Source organism: Vespa crabro, chromosome 18, assembly GCF_910589235.1.
Source record: "Vespa crabro chromosome 18, iyVesCrab1.2, whole genome shotgun sequence".
NCBI classification, from domain to species: Eukaryota; Metazoa; Arthropoda; class Insecta; order Hymenoptera; family Vespidae; genus Vespa; species Vespa crabro.
Window position 1 is genome coordinate 4386267 of NC_060972.1, and position 20728 is coordinate 4406994.

Genomic DNA, 20728 nt, shown 5'->3' on the forward strand with positions numbered 1-20728 from the left:
GCAGAACTTCAATGATGAGAGAGAGAGAGAGAGAGAGAGCTCAGTAATTATTTTTTCGTTAAATAAATAAAGAAAGAAAGAACAGAAAACAAATAAATTAAAGCGAATACCGAAATATTAAACAAATATCACAACTGTATATTGCAATATTACGTTTGTTTATAGGATACAAATATATTTATATTCAAGTTCGTGAAAAGGCAACTTCCAATGTGACGAGATCGAAAGAAAGAAAATAAAAAGGGAGAAAAAAAAAGAATATAAAAATGAGGGAAAGAAAATCATAAGAAAAAGAAAAAACATGTCGAATGTGCTCGCATTTTTTCAGATTTACGACTGCAAAACTCGACGGTTCTTTGTTTCTTCTCCCTTCCTCCTTCCATCTCCTTTCCTTCTCTTGCGCTTCCTCTTTCCGCTTTTTAAACTCTCGTTGACTCGCAGGACGTCATGCATGAACAATTCCCGGCGCTGAGCAAGAATGAGAGGAAAAGGGAACGAACGGGTAAGAGAGGAGGAAAGAAGAGGAAAGGGCTTGAAACGTAGTATGAAGGGCCACCAGCCTTGTCGCGTTTCACGTTTCGCGTTTTACTCCTTCGCGTTCATTCGAAAGTTTTCCAGCACGAAACGCATAATTGCGGATCGGCGCCGCGTTAAATGCGAACGTCCTCATTATACGCGATGACATACGCGTCTTAATGCGTCATAACGCCCTCCCGACGACGCCCTTCAATGCTATGCGTCGTGTGAATTTCGTGAAAAGCTCCTAAAGAGAAGGAAGGAGACGGAGAGAGGAAGGGAGAAAAAGGGAGGGAGAGAGAGAGAGAGAGAGAGAGAGAGGAAAATGGGAAACTGGTTACTCTTTAATTGTCGACTATAATTATCAGACTTTCATCGTAACGACGATGTTCGATTATTGATAAAAATAAAAAAATAATTTTATATTAAACATAGTGCTATATATACACATTATCATTATTATTATTATTATTATTATTTCATTACGTTTTACTTACATTTTATTAAATTATTTTTTCATTTTCCATCCCTCCTTCTCTCTCTCTCTCTCTCTCTCTCTCTCTCTCTCTTTTTCTCTCTCCTTTATTTATTCTAATTATATCCATTAAATTATTCTAATCTTTTTAGGATGTGTTAATTGTTAATTGCATTTCTGCTTAATTCAACATGAAATATTTTTTTACAACGTAAAATAATTCTCATTAGCTCGTTAGACGTGTGTTAATTCAATCGTTCTGTTCATCTTCCCTGTACTTTTCTTTTTTTTTTTTTTTTTTTTTTTTTCTTTCACGATGCCTTTCATTTCGATCTATTTCCCAAAAGCAGCTCTTATTCGAGAATAGTTTCGAGATCGCACTGTCGTGTTAGTTCTTCTCTTGCGCCGCACATTCAAGTACTGAACCACTCCAGAGACGATAGATAATCACGAACATCCACTCGAGTGTCTGATCGATTCGACCCCTATTCCTTCGGATGATCACTTTTATACTCCCTCATGGTGTCGATTCGAAAGCTCAAAAGTCGATCGTTCGCCTTAAAATACGAAGGAACTAGTAGGATGTTTTTCAATTATCTCTTTCTTACGAGATATCCAACGCTTCATTTCTTAAAATTATTTTTACATCTAATAAATATGTTATAATTAAAATTTTTACGTTAAACGTTTGAATAATACTTTTTGAGATCTAAATAAATTCATAATAATTATAATAATAAAAATAGTAATAAAATAATAATAAATGCGTGCGAGATATCTGAAAATTGAGCTATCATTAAAATTGAGAATAAATTTTGAATACACGTAAAAAATTTTATCCTCTTTAGAATACGTCAATGATCACTATAGTATGGAAAGAACAATGAAGGATAGTTATCAACCATGTAAATTACGTATTTTTCATGTTACAATTGTTCTTAATCAAAGGAACATAATATGAACGCGTACGATGAATATTACCGAGTGGAAATTACTTCGATCGATGAGAAAAGAGAAAGTTGAGAGAGAGAATGGAAAACGAAAAGAGCCTACTATTCTGTCTGTAGAGAGAATACCTAGAGAGAAAAGGGAAAAGATTTCGTTTAGGGGAGTAAGAAAGGAAAAGCAAAATAGGCGCTAGGGGAATACATCACGAAGCAATCTCTTCAGAATCGAACAACGAGAAGAGACAGCCGTCTATTTCTTTAATACTTTTCCTTCTCTTGTTCGAAGTCGATTCCTGCTTAAATAAGTTCACCGAAAGAGGATTCGTCGTCTTTGTGGAGCGTTATAATATGACGGCGAGCCCTTTCTTGTTAACAGAAAACTATATATATATATATATATATATATATATATATATATATATATATATATATATATATATATACGCGGTATTTTTACGACGAGGGCTCGCTCGTTCCGAGCTGATTGAAATCCATGCGAACCCTATCGTTCTAACGTCGCCGTTAGACGTTGAAAGAAATGTGATCTCTTTTCTTTTTTATTTTTTTCCTTCTTTTTTCTTTCCTTTCTATTTTTCTTTTTTTTTCTTTTCTTTTTCTTTTCTTTTTCTTCTTTTTTTTTTTAATATCAATAAAAGGGTTTCTCTTTCTTAAATCAAATTAAAGATATCCTAATAATAAAAACAAGGATGCATAGAAAGTTCTAGGGATTTCATTAGCATATAGTATTCCATTTTAGATAAAAGCGAGTCATAATCACATTGAACTCGAACATTTACCAACTAGGTTGATCAAATTCCACTCTATATTACGCTCTCTATTCATCAAATACAAATTATAAAAAAAAGAAAAAAAAATGTTGAAAACTCTATTCGGTTACATCCATTCGCTTGGATATCACGAAAGGATTTATCAACAGAAATGACAAGTATTTTACGAATCGACTCACGTATGCTCACGTAACCTCATCATTCCTACTTACTGAACGGAAATCCATCAGCCATTCATTCAGAGCCTAGATCAACGTCCTTTCATAGCAAGTTATTAGCCGCTAAAAACGAAAGAGAACTCGGGCCATGCGTCGAACATGTTTGCTTCGTGTCAAAAAAAGAGAAGAGGAATCGAATAGGTGAAAGAGAGAGAGAGAGAGAGAGAGAGAGAGAGAGAAAATGATAGAGAAGAAAATGGTTTCATTTGGAATAAAATTCCTGGTGATGAAGCACTCAGGCGATTGCCATGCTTGTACAAGCTTGGCATTCGTTAATCAAAAGTAGAAAGAAAGAGAAAGATATAGAATAGAGGAGGATCATAAACGCTCGTCGAAACTCAACGAATCTTGAAACACGTTAAAATCCCGATGTCCAACCGATTCCTGAGCGGTTTCGTAACAGTAGTACGAGCAACGCCATTTTGATGATGGATCAAAGCAATCCACGTAGGTACGGTTCATTCGTTCGCGAAGGGCTTCCATATATATCCAGCTATCGTTCGAAGCCGATGACGATAATACCACCCGACGGTCTAGTATCATTGGCACATCGAATTCGTGCGACCGTGTAATTTCGTAGCAGCGAACAATGCGTCGAAACGTTAATCTCGAAACACGTCCGATAAACGCATCGAACGAAGACGCACCCTGACGGAATCATATCGATATGTTTTCTCAAAACAAAAAGAGAGAGAGAGAGAGAGAGAGAGGGAAGGGAAAGAAAAAAGAAAAAAGAAAAAACAGAAAAAAGAAAAAGCGAGAACGTATAAATTCTCTCGACAAAAAAATAGCGCTATTTATACAGGGTGTATTCGTCTAGTTTGAAAAGATTTTTTGTTTAAGAAAAAAATACAAGACCGTTGTTCACACACACACACACACACACACAGACATATATATATATAATAGTTGAAATTTAGCAAACTCATTTTTTCATTATTCTATATATACGTTGTATCTATACGATTGCGTTAAATGAAATTGAAAAATTAATTTAATTATTTGTTAACTTTTTAATGAAGCACTTGTTTTAATATTTATTGTTTGAAATTCCCTTTGTTTTATTCAATTGTTAAACTCTCACAGTACTCTGTACGAATTACACATTTTCTACAATTTCTGATCACCCTGTATATTTGTGTTCGTATGCGATCACGCGAGTACAGAGAGAGAGAGAGAGAGAGAGAGAGAGAGAGAGAGAGAGAGAGAGAGAAAGAGGAACGTCATACGATTCGTTGCTTCTATGGATCAATTTCAATCCGTTCAACCTCGAAGAGCGAAAATTTTACGAAAATCCCATCAGAGTTTCGAAGTTATTGCACACAATGATATAGCTTTGAGGAATCATTCGGGGATATTTTAACAATTATTTAATGAATTTAAAACTCAGGTGTTCATTCGAATAAATAACGAATTGTTATGTTTTAATTAACTTATCGTGAAATAAATTAACAAAATATTTAAATAGAATTAAACTTCGTTCTTTGTTCGTTAATCAAATTTCGAACGATATTTATTTTATTTAAAGATACTGTTCTCTTTTCAATTCGACTATATTTTTAATTTTCCAAAAGATCCTTCCGGACATATACATGTCAAAATATTTGAAACTACATATAATATCTACATATACGAATATGTATATCTGTAGATATTAGTGAGTATTCTAATATGGAAATCGATATGAGCTTTTCGAGCGAACTTATCGATATAATATTATCGTATCATTTAAATCCTGATATTCATTTTGAAAATCGTTTTCCGATTACAATTTCACGGTCATTCTAGCTTTCTTTAGAACGAAATCGAAATGACTGTTACTAGTTAGACTTGATTACTACTTGGAGTTATCTTAAAAAGTTATGAAACTTAGACGATGATTGCGTACACGTAATTCTCAATTTAACTAGCCGATAAAGTTTCACGCTTCTGTGTCGGACGGATTGATGATTCACGGTCGATGAAAACTTCTTAAGTTTATGCTCGTTAACACGGAACGTTGACTTTCATCGTCGTCTTCGTCGTCTTCATCGTCTTCGTCTTTCGGAGAAGAACAAGCTCGTTTCGATTGCGGTAATTAACTGTTACTCGCTTCCAAGGGATTCTCTTCTTAGAAAGTCGATTTTAGGCCAGAGAGCAGTCGTTTAACGCGCAATTTAATCGAAACCAGATTAAAATAATTCATTCCGAAATTTCCAACTTCGTTTGAAATGTTTCCAAACGTTACTGATAAAACATGCAACACCGATGAATATCATTTGTATTAGATATAATAAAATATTAAATTCCAACAAAATTATCTATCAACGAAGAACAAATTTTCAATAGATCGGAACATCCTTTCATATATCTTTAATTCATCGTAATAATTTTCAATATAATGAAATGTACGAAAATGAGGGGAGCATGACAATTAAAATGACATTTTGTAATTCAATCTATTTGAATGAAATTGAATGAAGGATTCCTATGAAATCTAAATAACAACGACATCAAAAACAACGCTCACAACGTATGGAATATAATAGACCCTCGGCCATTGCTTACCGTTGTCGTCGTGCCGTTTATACCATTTCCTGCCATAGTACAATGTTCCGTGCATTTACCTCTATGATTGTGCCCGCGTTTGCCCGCGTTTGCCCGGTGGCTATGGAAATTCGAAGTGTTGCCTGTGTTTACGTGTACGAAACACCGTTACCGATCGAGCTATCAACACGTTAATTATCCTAATTTGCGATGTTTACGCATTACCGTCATCGTCATCGTTATTATCATCGTCATCATCATGATTTTGGTAAGACAACTCCTCGTAAATCCGACGATTTTGCGAAATCATTCGAAAATCTTGAATTCTCTTAGAATGGAACGATACAATGGGAAATCGATTGGAATGATAGCGGGAGACGGACGATCGGGGAGGAAAAAGAGAGAGCAGGAGAACAAAATAAAAAAGAAAAAAAAAAAAGAAAAGAGAGGAGAAGAGATATACGATAAAAATTGTTCCTTTCGAGCTCGAAATCGAATGAAATCGCGATTCAGCGACGTTAGTAAGAAAAATTTGATCGAGGAGGTAGGTAATATCCTTCTTCGGGTTCACCGAACCGTCGTCATGGAAGAAACGGTACGGGATTATCTTTCCTGAAAGAGAGGAAGGGAAGAGCAAAAAAAAAAAAAAAGAAAAAAGAAAAAAGAAGAGAAAAAAAAGGAAAAAAGAAAGGAAAGAGAAAGAAAAAAAAAGAAGAAGAGAAGAGAAAGAAGGGAAAACGATAGAAAGAAAGGAAGAAGGGTTTGAAGAGGATATCCTTTATCCTTCCATCGTTTTCCCTCACTCCCTCATCTTTTCTTCGCCGAGATTGCGGAGGAGAGAAGAACGGGCTTAACGATCTTGGCTGAACTTAGGATCCAGCCTATGGTTCTAAACGTAATGATCGATACTACTAACACGCGCCGTCGAACTTGCCGCGACAGCGGAAACAAGATTCCAAATCCGCTTGGAAGGTTCCAGTCAGCAAAACGAGAAAGTAGAGAGAGAAAGAGGCAGAGAGAGAGAGAGAGAGAGAGAGAGAGAATAAGAAGGTTCGGAGGTTAAATCCACGTTTGAGAATCGCGAGAGGATGCATCTTTGCTCTCTTCCTTCTCTTTTGATCTACTTCTAATATACTCTGACCAAAAATTCAACCTGACTTTCTAATATGATCCATTAGTCTTCTTTTCGTATTCCCCTCAACCTCGAATATACATAGATATATTTTATTATCTATAAATTTGACTTTTATATAAATTTCATAAGGAATAATAAGTTTCTTTGTAACTTTTCATTCTATTTAAAGCTGACTGTTGAAACTATAAACTTTGGAGAAACGGTTTAAAGCGTTAATTTGAGAAATTAAATCAAAACAAAGGAGAAAATAATTTAACGAAAGAGCTCGATTTGATTATAAATTTAAATTATTCTCGACTAATTAAATTGTTTTCTTTTCCTTTTTTCGAATACAAAATACTATTGTAATTCTAAATATTATCAAGGAAAATGTCACTTTAATATTGTCCGTTTTGAGACCAGCATTGGATTCGTAAAATTGCTCGGAAGACGGACTAGTTGCTTGAATGAGGGATAAACTGGATTATTTCAGATCGAAGAAAGAGAGAGATTGAGAGAGAGAAAAAGAGATAGTGGGAAAGTACTCAAGAGTGAATTCTTTTCTATCCAGTTGGATACGTAAACGTTTCGAAAGTGCATTACAGTTTGTACCCTTATCGGTGAGTCCACCTTGCTGCCACCCTCCTCGTCCGTTTGGACGTGTTACAGAAATTTGCAGACTTTCTCGAGATTCGACTTGAACAGAATCCATACTAAGTTTCCATAGAATGGATTTATCTGCGCATAAAAAAACAAAAAAAATATACTAAAAATACTGTTTTATTTTTCGAAAGCTAACGAGTACCAACTAGGGTTTGAAATCTAAAAAAAAAAAGTAAAAAAAGGCAAAACCTTTCATCATGATTATGACATGACGGGGAAGAAAAAAAAAAAACAAAAAAAAAAGTTGGTTCAGCTGTCACTTTTTTAAATGATCGATGATACTCTGATATTCTTATATGATATACGAGGAGAACCTCTTTTTACTCTCTTTTGAAATGATAATAAGGACTCATTATCACATTGTCATTCATACGAAAAGAATAATTATCGTTTTCTCATTGTATTTCACTTACTTGTACTTTCGTAAACTTTCCCGATCGTAAAGTTTACTTGCTTTAGTTGTAACTAATTACAAACTTGATTCATCGAAGACAATTCCGTTCCATAATTTTCTTACTTATCGTGTGAACAATGACAAAACAAAATTCTGATATTCTAACTCTGTCATTTCAGTTAAAATAATTCTACACTTATTCCTAATTATTACTCTCTTTCCATATATACATATATATATTATACTATTTATAAATAAAATCCTCCTATTTCCTTCGTCTTTTGATAATATCAGAAAAAAAAGGGTAAAATGTAATATGTAAAACGTGAAAAAATCCTCGATCATTGAGTTTTCTTTTAATTCTCTGGAAAAAATGCTCAACTCGTTCAACTAGAATATTCAACGTTATGGTAAAGCGCATGGCCAGTAAACCGAAACGGCGTCGGTGCTGTCTGAGTGGTGCCGCTTAGTCGGTGACTGTCATAAATTTATCTCACCGTGATTTACAACAACTGTCCCTTTCTCCCAGGCATTTACTTCGTTGATTTTCAACGCGGATATATATATATATATATATATATATATATATATATATATATATGTATGTATATATATGTAGATATGGAGGTTTGCGAGCACGTATGGCATTTATGTCCAAACCTGTGCGTTTCACCCCTTTCGTATATCAGTCGTCTATTCCCATCCCCTCTCTAAATCTCTTTCCGTCCATCGAACGCATTTGTCCGAGGTTACGTGTTTCGTGCACGCGGCACACGCGAGAACATATCCGTTTATTGCCAATAGGCTAATCAATTAGGGAAACATTATATGGCAAACGTTGTCGGTTCTTCAAAATAGCCGAACTATTTAGGAAAAGAAAAAAAAAAAATATTAAATAATGAGATTTAAATCTTACCGTTCAAAATCATGATTACTCGTATTTCTCACGTATTTACATTTTTGCATAACGAATTAATAACAGTTCAAAAAATTCACTCAAATCTTACGTTTGAACGTTTTGTTCAAAATAAACTATTAAATACTAATAACACATTTTTCAAATAATAAACATAATAAAAATTGATTCTACTAATATAATATATATATATATATATATATATATATATATATATATGTGTGAGTGTGTATGAGAGAGAAAAAGAGAAAGAGAAAGAGAAAGAGGAAGAGGGAGAGAAAGAGAGAGAGAGAGAGAGAGAGAGAGAGAGAGAGAATGAGCGACGCATGTCACGCGAAAATGGCTCCTGACTGCTTGTTAACCAGAAGCCGAATTGACGTGTTTCCGTTGTGGACCAACGAGTCGTTGATCTACTCTCTTGAACAAGAGAGAGAGAGAGAGAAAGAGAGGAAGGGGAAGGAACAGAGAGAGGGAGAGAGAGAGAAGGTTGGAATGTGTAGTGTTCGTGTTACGACGTACTTGTGCACACTTCGGATAATATATCGATGTAGGCTCGAGTGAAGAGGTCTGGGTCGAGAGGATATTAGCCGCGGATGATATCCGATGATTATAACCGGTGACTTGGCAGCTTCGAAGAACGAGGAATGAAAGGGTGGAATATAGTAAATGGAAGCCGGTGCACTGCCAATGATGGTGCACTTTGATGCTGCTACTGCTTTCCTTGCAAGCTAATGCTCGCTGAGCGTTTCGTTACTCATACCTAATCACTCATACCAGAACTCGGAAATAGGACGCATGACATATTTTTGAAGACTTTTCATCATCTATTTGTTCTTATCCCCACTTTTTCTCTCTCTCTCTCTCTGTCTTTTCCTTACTCCCCTTTTGACATATAGAGACAGACAGACAGAGAGAGAAAGAAAGAGAGAGAGAGAGAGAGAGAGAGAGAGAGAGAGAGAATTTTAGAATAAACTTTTAAAAGATTTTATTTCCTTTCAAGGATATTCCTTATGAACGATATATTTTTCTCCTTCTTTTTCATTTTTTTTTCCTGCTTTTTCATTAATCATTTACTCCTGAATTGATAATATTAAATCAGATCGGACAAATCTGTTAATAACTTTTAGAATATATATTAACCTATTAGAAATACATATGAACTTGTGATATTCGAGTATTTCCAAATCTTACCTGTGAAATAGATCCATCTAGGAAGCAATTTCAGATCAGGCATGAAAATTAGACAAGTTTGAGAAATCAGGAGGAGCATATAAATCGAGAGATAAGCCAGATCTGACAGTTCTTAGTAACTAATACCGTTTACATGTACTTACTTTTGAATAAAGTCTCCGTATAGTTGGCGGTCATTAAGGAAGGAGTATTATAATTTTGAATGATTCGCCATTTGAAAAGTTTCACTTAATTCTCATTAATTTCAGTCTCGTCATTTGCAAGAATGGTAGGTTAATGCACGCTCGAAAAAAATGTCAAGTTATAATGAAGTAAATCGAACGTCAGGCGAGACCACGAATAAATCGATCAAAATCGTTCAAAAATCGTTCAAAAATCGACACGAAAAAATTCTCTACAAAATTAATGTCAGCCCGGGAAAAAAAAAAGAAAAATAAAAAGAAATGGAACGAAGAGAGAATTTGAATTTTTTTTGTTCTCTTTCTTTTTTTTTTTTCTTTCTTTCTTTTTTTTCCCCCTCTCAACGAATTAAATCTCCTCCATCTACGAGAGAATCTCTACGTTCGTTGGACTTAATGTGTTGATGAATAATGTAAAATTCTTTAAAACATTATGTATGAATATGAAATATTCATTTTACGAATAAGTCTGCCTCTGTCTTTATACGGCTTCCTTTACATAATTGTCTTGCGAGCACTATATATATCGCATACCAACACTTAGAATTCCTATCGTGATCGTAGAGAATTAATAATGATCGGCGTTAATTAGATAACCGTGATAGAGTCTAGATATTATCTATACCTACTTACGGCCACGGATTGCCGCTTTCAAAATGTGCTTTAAAAGCCTCCATGCAAAGTTCGTAATTATGGAAAGCATGATTATACGCATTAACGGTTTACCTTTGTTTCGGTTGTCTCAATATCCTATCTCCTCGGCAAGCACCGATTCTATTAACTATGAAAATATCTTTGTAAATTCGTTTTGATATATTTTTTATCTAATTTTTTCTTTAGAAAGCATAATAAGTTATTGATAATATCGATTTTCAAAATCAAATATATATATATATATATATATATATATATATAATCGACGATATATACATTCTGACGACATATTAACAAATATCTTAAATGATTACGAATTGGTGTACTAGTAAGAATTATGTAATTTTTTTCTCTTTTATCGTATGTATATATTCATAAACATCATCAATAAAGGTTCGAATGAATGAATATCGTTTGGAAGAAAAAAAAAAAAAAAAGGAAAAGTAATGATAAAGAACTCATATCGGTCGTCCGCCCCTTTTTATCGTCAATTCCTTTGCGCGATCGCCCTTCAATAATTTTATTATTACTTTTGCCATAAAAAATTCTTCAATAGCGGGAATTTTTATCGCTACGCAATCGATGTTTTAATACCCGTCCACTTTGAATCTCGCTAATGGACATTGCAATACGCATTGATTAAACGAGATAATATATATCGTTAAAATCATTTTATCTTCTTATCGTTCGCATTGTAATAAAAAAAAAAAAAAGAAAGAAAAAAAAACTGCAATATATTTCTACGTTTCTTTTATATCTTTCTTTTTTTTTTCCTTTTTTTATCGATCCTTCAATCATATAATATCTGTAAAATGTTGGATTAATAATTTCAATTATTCTTTTCTCCTTCTTTTTTTATTTCTTAATTTTTATTTCTTTACATTCAAAGAACTCGATTTTTCAGTGATAAAATTTTATATGCCAAGGCATACATGGTTTTATCGAAAGAGATAAAAATAACGTTTCGAATCAATGAAACTTTATATCACATCGTTTCACTTCGTAACCATCTTATTTCATATTTTTACTTCGATCTACCAATCGTAATACTATGAATGCGATCGTTAATCAATTTTCCATTCGTTTACGATTTACCCTTTCAAATTCTCATCCCTTATTATTTGAAAGCGAACTTTCGAAAACGGAATCACGATAACGAAGTTTCTAAATAACCGGTATACACGAAAGCCCACGAATAATTCTCTTTCGGCGTAACGAGATCGTTAAGAAATTATGATCGGTTGGTTGGTTTTCATTACGCAAGTCACGAATTTCCTTTGGCACAAAATTTTCCTCTAACGTTTCTATATCGTTTTTAATTCATAAGATAAAAGAAAATTTTCTATGAGTTAATTCGCTTTTGTTAATTTAATGTGAAACAATGCCCTAAAAGTTATTTCTCGTTTGACTTTAAACGAACATTGAATATATTCACGTATGAAAATGAAATTATATGGCGTCTTAGAGAATTAAAAGAAAAAAGAAAAAAGAAGAAAAATGAAAAATATAAAATTTCAATTATACGTTTGTCTGTATATCCACGGTTCCACTATACGGAACCACTTATAAGGCATGTAAATCATTTTTTTTCACTTACTACATACTCGTATTTCGTTTTAATAGGATATACTTTGTGTAGATCGTAAAACGTCGTGAAAGAAAGAGAATAAGAGAGAAAAATTCAGAGTGGAATCTTTCAAAAGGTTTTCTCGTTAGAACGATGTAACGGTGTATCTGTAAAAAAAAAAAAAAAAAAAAAAAAGAAAGAAAAAAAGAAAAGAAGAAGAGAAAAAAGAAAATAAAATAAAATAAAATAAAAAAGAACTACAGAAGGAGATAAACGGCATTGTTGGCCAATAGGAGAAAAGGACTAAGGGCATTTGAAAAATCTACTTCTATCTGGGCGAACGGATAGACGGAATTTAATCTTAGGCGAGGCTAGAAGGCCCCGAAGCTACAACGAAATTACACTCGAGCGCTGACTCGAAGAAAGTAAATTCAGTTTTGGTTCGACTGCCATTGCATGATAGGATAGGGATGAGAAGCTCGTACCGAATCTTAGTGTCGTTTAACTAAATGGATCCCGTTTTTCTTAAGCGATAAAGAAAGGGATAGATAAGAGGAAAAAGAAGAAGGAGAAGAAGTAGAAGAGAAGAGAAGGAAGAAGAAGAAGAAGAAGAAGAAGAAGAGAGAAAACAAAAATAAGAACGAAAGAAAGACAGATTTTCTTCTTACGTGCCGAACTATTCCGGCATAACTAATAGGATTTTTGCTTTCGTCACGTATAAACGAGGAAAATATTTTCCCTCCTGACGGGTTCTCCCTTACACGGAACATTCCAAGCTTGCAAATTGCCCTACGTGGATCGCGGAAACAATAAGGATTTGCTGAAATCGAATGGGAGAGGCGTCGCTTTACGGGCATACCCACGGCAGCAGCATCAACGAAAATCACGTCGGGTGAAACGCAAACGCGCGCGGATTTCTCTCATGGAAGTGCAGGCTCGTGAGAACGAGCACGAATTCTGTACAAGAGAGAGAGAGAGAGAGAGAGAGAGAGAGAGAGAATGGGAAATAGACGAGAAAGGCGATAAATATTTTAGTACTTTCGTCGCACGAGAGACATTGTTCCTCGGAATCGTACGAGTATTCTATGTATACGTATATATGTATATATATATATATATATATATGTGTGTGTGTGTGTGTGTGTGTGTGTGATGTATGTGAGATAGAGAGAGAGAAAGAGAGAAAGAGAAAAGAAAGCTAAAGAGACGAAGCTAGTGAAAGAGGAAAAAGATAAATATACGAAAAGAGAAAGACACTATACTACTCCGCATAGCGTTTTCCCTTTGACGCAGAAGGCATCGCAGTGTGACATCTTCGCATTGAAAAATGATATGAAACGAAAACGTTATATATGCTATATATGGACGAAATACGAAAAACGTATCGATCCATTAATCTTTCCTTTGAATAAAGTCGACGCGTTCCATTTAAACGCATATTTTAAATATGAAATATCTATGAATGGAAAAGGACAGTATAGTGACATACATATATCCAAAACGATTCGCTTGTTCTTTTAACTATCGAGATGATAATTGTTTTAATCTTAGGTAATATCTCTTATACCTCTATCGAGAATTTTCACGAGCTTTGTTCGAATGATAATAGTAAAAATGAATTACAGTTCGCCCGTGTAAAATTGTTACGTTCTTTTCTCATTACCTTTTTCTCGTTTTCCTTTTTAATCGTGGAAGAAAAAGAAAAAGGAAAAAAAAAGAAAAAAGGAAAAAAGGTCGCGTATTAAGAAATAAAACTTTCATCGATTTAATATCACGGCTATATTGCAGGCAATTTTCTTTTAGACAAAAAAAAGTGTACGCTTGAAATAAAATCCCTAATAATACCGCCAATAATAATAATAATAATAATAATAATAATAATAATAATAATAATAATGAGACTACTTGAATACATAAAAACAAATTAAAAACGATAATATTTTACAAGACACGATGGAGTACATTAAAATATTTTTACGCGACGTCTGATGATGGATGGAAATGTTACGTGCACGAGGACGCTTTACATATGTAATACGTCCCTTCCCGTTTCTGTAATACGTTCTTCTACATACATGAGAGATACGAGAAGCTCTTGTGCGAATCCATCGTGGATTAAATTTCGCGATGGCGTAGGTATATATATACTAGCTTAGCCGTATGAAAATGTATTCGTAACATCGAATATCGGAATAGAATTTTCGTTTGTGGATAATAATCTTCCTATCTATATGTTTACCTTAACGTACACATTCTTGCAATATTTGTCGTAAATTAACAATAACTTTTTTTTTTTTATGTTTCGAACTTCGTGATACGTGAATATATTTACAACTTGTTAAAAGTCTGTAATATAAAACGAAAAAAAAAAAAAGAAAGAAAGAAAAAACAATTATAAAAAAGATTTATATGAAATATCTTCAATCTGTTAGCATTAATATATCTACTACCTCGTATACTTGACCATATTTCTGTATAAGTAGGTATGTATTTACTGAAAAAAAAAAAATAGAAAACAAAAAGAATAAAAGAATAAAAGTTAAGAAGAAGAAGAAAAAGAAGATCATATGGAGAAAAGGTTAGAAGTCAATAAATGCTCGTACAATAGATACAACGAAGGAAAGATCTTTGTCGTTGGGGTTTGCCTCAGTAAAGGGCAAGTTCAAGTGCCCGAAGGGAAACGAGCCAGTCCATCCTCTAAAACGCTTTCGCCTCTCTCATGACACGCGATGTTTCGAAAGTCCGGAAAAGCCGCATACATACCGTCGAATCCCACAGGAAGGGAGCAACCATGTACACGTTTCCTCCATCCCTAACGCCTAAGGCTATCGTCGTCCTTTTCGTTCCTTCCTTAGACCGACCCATCAATAAGGATGCCCGAGAATAACTGATCTTTTCACTTCCTTACTCGAACAATCACGATCGAGTACAAACGATCCTTGTCAAATGTTTACATTCTTCTTTAAAATCTCAGGAATAATTATCTTAGACTAAACGCATATCATTATTACGTAGAAAATGGATCCAAAGATTCGTCGAGAAGGAATTTTAAAATTATTATTCTATACTTCGAAAAAAAATATATGAATATATCTTAAATATATATATATATATATATATATATATATATATAGGTTGATTTGTTTTTTTAAGTATATTAATTTTAACTACTATTAAAAGTTAAGTAGCAATCAGTAATCATGTATGTGTTGTCAGACATTTAAGTAGAATACAACTCTTCTATGCGAAAGAATTGTATGAGTTCAGACGTTTAAGTAGTATAGATCAAACACACGTATATACATAAGATTTTAACGAATCGATTTACCTTTTTTTTTTTTTTTTTTTTTAAATCTTTTTCATATAAAACAATATGAAAAGAATAGGTTACGTGTATTGTAATGATTGAAAAAATGTGTACACTATAAATTACTATAGATATCGACATTACGATTGGATAATTTGTATACAGTAATATCCACATCCACTTTTCCCTAAAGATTCTATTGATAGATTTGACAAGTCATATGGATTTCATTTAAAAAAGTCATTTAGAAAAAGTCATTTTGATTTGAGGGGATTGCTCAGGACCGAGATAATATATTACACCAACTCCGACTAATCTTTTTTTTTTTTTCGTGCGATCTCGTCGACGGGACGATCCATCATCGGTTGATAGTCTAATGAATGAACTTTTCGAGATGAAAAAGTATCACGTCAACGAATATCCAGATATTTCTGTTTTTGACGAATTATTTGACATTATATTATTAGAAATAATAAGTGAAGTATTGTAACGTACGTCGTTAAACGTAATCGGCTTTGTCGTTCTCTTCGAAAGCTCTTTTAAGCTTCAAAAGAGATACTTATCGACGAATCGTGCGGTGCATTTATCTTCTCAATGTCGCTTTCACGCCAGGAACATCGCCTAGATATATCTGGCAAATACATCGCATTATTCTTTAGTAATTGCAAGTGTCCGTCGGTAACAACTCGGCAGATCGTACTTTAGCGGTCCGGTTATTAAGACTTCTTTGTCGAGGATCATAATGAAAAAGTGTAGGGGAAAAGAAAAAAAAAAAAAAAGAAAGGAAAAAGGAAAGGAACTTTGGTACAAAGAAAGAAGTAAGATAAACGATACAGTTAGTGATCAGTACTTAGAAACTTACCATTTTTCATTTCGATTCATCAACTATAAATAATATCAACTATTTTTTATCAATGATATTTATTCCTTAAGTATAACGAATGACGATCTAATAAAAATATCAAGATCGTTTTGAAAAATGAATTAAATGACAAGGATTTATTAAACGGTAATATATTTAATTATTTTAGTAACGTTAGAACAAGTGTAATATAGAATTGATGATGAACATGCAAGTATAGATAAAATATAGACAGAAATGATAACGGGATAAGCCAAGAATTGAAACAAATTGAACAAGTGGGTATTCGGAATATAATACACGTGTTCCGAGGGACGGTAAGACGTCGTAATTATTAATGTACCGTAGGAAACGTTCACCACAGAATTCCAACGTCAGCGTCCTTGCGGCACTGAAACTACGTCAATCAAGTGTCGGTTACGAGAGCGATAATAAAGTTATACCAAATTTAGACGTCGTTCGTGTATTCCACTGCCAAATTACGCCACGACATTGTCCATCTCCGATGGATAATTGACATTAAACAAAATTCCATTACCATTTCCAAGATATGTACCAATAAATTTATAAACGTGACTTCTTCTTAAGTTTTAAAGCACTTTAATAGCCATATTTATTTTACTTTTCAAAAAGATATTTACGTATCTTTGCTATACAAATTTAAGCTTCCACTACGTAAGTATATTTCTATGTATATTATATGTTATATATATATATATATATATATATATATATATATATTAGTAGGTAGTACTAATATATATTTGTGCTCTTAGGCAATCCGAGAAACGAAATAAAAGATCCTGAAAGCGCAAATTTATTATTTCTAGTTTCTTCTTCGTTGCTGCGTAAAGCTGCTTTAAAATACTTTGGTGGGCTAATTAGTAAAGTACCGATGCTACGGACGGTTGTACATACCACCAACGGGATCTAATGGATACACGGAGCCCGATTTATGGCACCACTTGTATCCATTAGACTTAAAAGCAAATATAATTGCTTGTATAATCCATGGACACGCGAGTCAGGATCCTCGGATGAACTTTCGAGTTCGTTTGATACAACGAATGAGGTTGTTCATTGTTCAGATATTTTTTAGAGGATGTGATTACTGGAATATAACATTAATAAACATATAATAACAATAATAAACGAATTTTATCATGTTTCGATCATCTGGATCGGAGATACAATGGAAATGAAGTATCGAAATATTTTTGGAAACTGAAAGGAGTCTAGAATTTCATCTAGTAAAAGAGAAGGACGGAGGAAGGGTCGAGGGATCCTACGAGATAACGCATAGACAGATTGAAGGTAAATAGATTCCATTCTAGATTCTATTCCAGAATGAGCGAAACAGCTGGCGATTATTAATTCTGTTATACTATCGTCTCTCTCTTTCTCTCTCTCTCTCTCTCTCTCACTTTTCTCACTATCAATAAACTCATTCGAATTCGCCTAACGATATCGAATAATAGATATTTGAATACAATGACAGGCTCAAAATTCGTCTATATGATTTTAATCGATAAATGGAGTACATGCATATATTTACTTTATACTATTCAACTGTCGTAATTGCTTCATTTTCGATTTCTCGAATTATCCTATTAAGTCTATAAATATCTAATCTCATTATTGTTCCTTTTTGATTTTTTCTTTATTTTTTTAATTCTCATATGAATTATTTTACTCTTCTGTCCCCCGAATAGAGATACTATGTTGAAGGAATGCAAGAATCGATTGGAAAAAGTAATGGATTTAAAGGAAAATCAATGAAACTCGAAACTGAAACAATTCGATGCTTAATCTACATAGAGTGTACATAGAATATGCAATGGCAACGACTTGGTCCATACCGATGCGTCTTATGGGAATTATCGCGACATAATTGCACGAACAGCAGCACGTTACGACTGTTCGGAGTATTCTCCCTTAGGAGACACAAAATAGCCATTATCGCAGCCAGAGTCGTTTATGTGAAACCGTAGATCGTGGTCGTTGTTAGCGATCGCCGTTCGAGACCGACTTCCTCATCTATTCACTTCCTCTCTCTCTCTCTCTCTCTCCCCCTCTCTCTCTCTTTCTCTCTACGTTAGTTAAAAATATTACAAATTTTTTTAATAACTACATTTGTTCGTCGAAAGGAAATACAAAGGCTAATCAAAAATTGTTCTATTTTCCAAACGTCCCACTTTACGAATAAATTTTTATAACTGTTAATAAAATAAATAGTCAAAATTTCCATTTTAAATATATTCGTTGGAAACTATTGTAATTAATAATTATGACAACGTTACGTAATTATATATAATAATCTTTATTCTTTTCGTTGACAGAAATAAAGATATTATGGACACTATCTGTGCGAAAGCAGATTACGTAAAGTTTATAAATATAACGACGAAAAACGACTTTGACTCGTTTGTGAAATTAAAGCTTCTAGCGCTCCTTTGATGTTTTTTCCCCAACATTTTAAAATTCATTTATTGAAATTGAAGCTGCCCGAATGCGAGTTGAAATTAAATTCGTAATGTGGCTACATATGCATATCCACGTATTCCGTAGTCGTTTTAAATCGCCTTTCAAAGAATCAGTAGATACGTTTCGAAAGATATAATACGTTCTTTATTGTATTTAACAATAAAATAAAAAAATGAGAGGGAGGAGAAGAAAAGAAAGAAAATTTAATTATTATTTCTTGCGTATTTTTCCATCCGATCGAGCATATAAAAACGTTGATCGTCTTTTTTGTTCTATGGTTGTTTCAAGAGACGCTAATCCAAGCTTTTTAAACGAACCACGGTGCATTTTCAAACGTTCGATTTTAAACCACGTTTCTGTGCGTGGAACGCTAACGTAAATTATTCTCAAATATCGATCGGATCAAATTGGGAAGAATATTAATGAAAATTTCATTTAAATTCATTGGACCTACCTCTATGTAAAAACGTGGAAAGAGATAAATATCAAATGGTTATTAACGTTAATCTCGCGAAAACGAATACTTTAATAATAATACAAATTGTTAAATTTATATTTTATTATACCTGCACACATCCTTTTACGAATTTATTAAATGTTCATTCGAAGTCAGTCATGTAATAAATTATTTTATAATCAACCATATTTCGTACATATACAATTCTGGCGTTTAAAAAAATTCCACGTATATGTAATATTCTAAATAAGTTTAAAAAAAGAAAAAAAGAACCATTTAGAAGAAAGACCAATTAGAAGAAGTTGTTTAAGTTGTAAGAAAAAATTAACAACTTTCTTCATTTACGAATTAACGAATTAAGTCAAAGAGTAGTATCGCGATTCATAATCCACGCTAATTCTAAATTTCATAAGGGAGACTTTGCTGGTGGCGAAATACGTTCTTTGCATCGAAATCGCACTAAATAAACCACACGATTTCGTGCCCGATTTTCCCCTGTGGCTCGAAAAATGAACACGAAAATAAATTCGTTCGTTCGAGAAAACGTGCCTGCATTACCTTAAACCTTTTAACATGCATGTGATTCGTCGTCATTGGACTGCGTATATTACTGCATTTAATAGTTAGAAGCAAAGATCCTCGTTGGAGGATATTCTTTACGTAAAAATGATCAATCATCACGATGATAAATAATTATGGTATTAAAGCTTGGGATATTACGTTAAACAAAAATATTTATTTGTTATACTTTATCATAGTTGATAATAATATATTAAAATTTCTGAAAGATAGAAAGAGAGAAGGTTTTTTTTTTCGACGAAAAGAAAGAACTACGAGTAAGTAAACATAGTGAGAAACACGAAGTGTCGTATAAGTCTTCGACAGAAACTTGCATCCTCTTTATTTCTTGTTTTCTTTTTTTTTCTTCTTTCTTTTTTGCTGCCCTCTCCACCTCCCTCCCACCCCATCGCTAAGTCGCATCGCCTAGGCGAGAAGAAAAGCGTAGGATTTTGAGGCTAAACCGAGTCCATGTTATTTAACACCCCTCGAACGAGAAAGTAGCTCGAAGCTTTTCTCGAGGGCTTAGTTTTGTGAGTGTTCGCGGAAATGCACTTCGGAGATAGAAAGGTAGTGAGTAGAAAAAGAAATAGAAAGAGAGAGAGAGAGAGAGAGAGAGAGAGAGAGAGAAATTTATGGGAGTGGATTGGCTCACGCCTATCTTCCGTCGGAACGGGAAAAATAATTTGCATATACATATTTTAGATTCAACGACCTCGCAGACGCCTCTTTTGCACGTAAAGTCGTTTCACCCCCATGAGTAACGTATTCCAACTCATTTTCAGTACTTCTTCTCTATCCTCTTTTTCACTTTCATCATCTTTACATTTCGTCTCAATCGAAGCATATCATACGCATATATACGTACAAAGGGAATTCGAATCTATTGTGATTTACGGATATTACTTAACT

General features: G+C 33.6%; 1 protein-coding gene across 8 annotated transcripts in view; it reads right to left on the reverse strand.

Moving 5' to 3' along the window:
- The window catches only part of LOC124430413 (leucine-rich repeat-containing protein 24-like), a 133823-nt gene that overhangs the window by 98993 nt on the left and 14102 nt on the right, over positions 1-20728 (reverse strand). The window contains exon 1 of one of the 8 annotated variants that reach the window (XM_046976956.1): positions 5492-5563. The exons of the other annotated variants lie outside the window; for them this stretch is intronic. The gene's annotated coding sequence lies outside the window, so the exon portion shown is untranslated. Of the gene's footprint in view, positions 1-5491; positions 5564-20728 lie in introns of those variants that run through there. 8 annotated transcript variants of the gene reach the window in all.